Raw genomic sequence first — 2,794 nt, 5'->3', positions numbered from 1 at the left:
CAGATCCAGTCCACTTCACCCTCCCTCTGTCAGAGCACAAGGTGGGTGGCTCCACAGGGAATTTTTGTGTGTTGGCCCTTCAAGAGGGTGACCAAACTTTCAGCTGCCATTCCCTGGCAGACAGCACCCTGCTGCTTTTCACACCTAAATGTTATGTGGGTACCTTCCTCAGATTTGGTGCTCTCTGCTGGGGAGCCCCGCATGGGGATTAGGTCCCTGAGTTCTCAGTGTCACCCCCCCACAGCTGAGATTTCTCTCCAGGACTTCAGTTGCTGTCTGTGGGAGCCTGGCCAATCCTTTCACACCTCCGCCCCCCTACCAATCTCTATGTGGTTTCTACCTTCGGTCCTTGGATATTAGGGTTCTCTCCTGTGAGTTTTCCATTGATTATTCAGGAAGCCTTTCCATATTTCAGTTGTAATTCGAGCTTGTTCCTATGAACATGTCCATGCAGCATCCACCTACTCTGCTGCCATTTTTAATCTCTCATACATATTTTTAAAAGATGTACTATGTAGAAAACACAAAAAAATTAAAAATAGTATTTATTATTTGTCTGTCTTCATGCCAGTTTCTGATTTTAGAGCCATTTGCGCTAGGTATCCATTCATGTACTTGTTACTACGTCTTAAACTGAACATACTGGTGCTTTCATATCACACCAATCTTGGAAAATGATGAACTGTTTTCTCCTTGGCTCCCTTCCTGCCTTCTTTTGTAATCTTTGTGAACCAAAAGGTTGTTAATCATACAATAATATATTTTTTTATCCTATTCTGAATAAAGTATTACAAAATAATACTTACTTTTTTATGTTCTGTTACCATTCAAATAACAGCAGTATTTTCTATCAGTTGATAATTTCAAGGCAACTCTGTTAAAAAAATATGTACCCTGTTATTTTGTGATGGGTTGTTCTTCAACATAAGGCATGATGGCATGATCTCTTTTTTAAAAGTATTTTTTTATTGATTTTAGAGAGAAGAAGGAATAGGGAGAACCATTAATTGGCTACCTCCTGCATGCCCCCTACTGGAGGTTGAGCTCCCAATCTGGGCATGTGCCCTCCTGACTGGGAATGGAACCTGTGGCCTTTAGGTGCATGGGATGACACTCAACCAAATGAGCCATACAGGCCAGGGTGAAGGCATGTCTTTGATGGGTTTTATTTCTTATCCTCTCTGTCCATTCATGAATACCTTTAAATATTATTTTGTTCTTAGAGTATCTAATTTTGTTTCTTTCCTTTATTTCAATTTTGAGGATTTAAATAAAATTTTCTCCTTTACATATTGCTCTAATTAGTTGTTTATTTGTATGTTTAGTACACATCTCTGTTGTGCATGTTCATCACCTTTTTCTGTTCTCTAATTAATTTCATCTTGCTCTTTATTAGCTATTTTTGGTGATAATTAGAATGTTTTGACAGAAAATAAAATACACTTCAAAAATTTTTAGACCCTAAGGAAAATATACTATATCTCTTAAGAATACCAGATAATTAGTGACATTTGTGGTGATTCACTTATTCAAAGATTTAATTTTTATAGATGATTTTTATTCTGCTAATATTGGCAGTGCCTTCATTCCCCCAGATAGTAGCAAAATGTTAAGGATGGCTTCAACCATCGCAGACAAAATCAAGGACATTCTGACCAAAAAAAAAAAATAAATCATATTTTCCTATGACTATTTTGTTAGCATTTTATTGGCCAGATTTGCCACAATCCATTCTACAGTAAATACACAGCAAAAGGGATGAAACAATTCCATATTAATTCCATCCTTAAAATTAATAGTGAAATAAATTTTTTGAAGCCAGAGTTCCTTCAGGAAGAGAGAAATAGCTCAAGCATCTGCTGTTATGGTAAAGAATTCATGTTCTGTATGTAACCAATTATATCTAAAGTATTTTTCCCCAATAATTATTTTGTTATTGTGTTTCTCAAATCTATTGTTAAATGACCAATTGATTGACATGTCACTACTATCATTATTTGTTATTATTCAAGAAAAGAAGTGTTCATTTTCTAGTGAGTAAAGTTGTTTTCAAAGTGCAGATTTCAATACAGTGTTATAATTACTTCAAAATAATCTACATTTGCCGAAACCGGTTTGGCTCAGCGGATAGAGCGTCAGCCTGCGGACTGAAGGGTCCCGGGTTCGATTCCGGTCAAGGGCATGTACCTTGGTTGCGGGCACATCCCCAGTAGGGAGTGTGCAGGAGGCAGCTGGTCGATCTCTCTCATCGATGTTTCTAACTCTCTGTTCCTCTCCCTTCTTCTCTGTAAAAAATCAATAAAATATTTAGAAAAAAAATAATCTACATTAATAACTACAACTATATAAAATTTAATTTTAAATATTGTGAATATTTTATAGATATACATATATTAAAGTATAGATGTGTAAATATTTTCATATATATATCATATATGTATGTACTAAATTATGTGTATATACCTATATTCATAAAAGTATTTTTATAACCTCCTTGGCATTTCATTTCTTATATTTTGCAATGTGTTGTTCTGTTTACTATTTCATAAATTTAACAAGTCAATTTAATTTCTAATTTTTGAAATTATTCTAGATTTTGTGATGTAATACAAGTATGGCCTATGTTAGGAACGTCTTAGGAGTGATTGAGATACAGGGTTCATTTTTCCTTTCCCAAAGACAATGATGTATTATGCAAATTCCACTACAGTGGTGATTGAAATGAATAAGTCCTTCCTGCTGTATTGAGTTCCCCATGTTATGTTATTCCCTAACTCCAGTAAAATCCACCCTG

Source organism: Myotis lucifugus, unplaced genomic scaffold, assembly GCF_000147115.1.
Source record: "Myotis lucifugus unplaced genomic scaffold, Myoluc2.0 scaffold_242, whole genome shotgun sequence".
Classification (NCBI taxonomy): Eukaryota; Metazoa; Chordata; class Mammalia; order Chiroptera; family Vespertilionidae; genus Myotis; species Myotis lucifugus.
Note: the sequence above shows the minus strand (reverse complement) of the source record.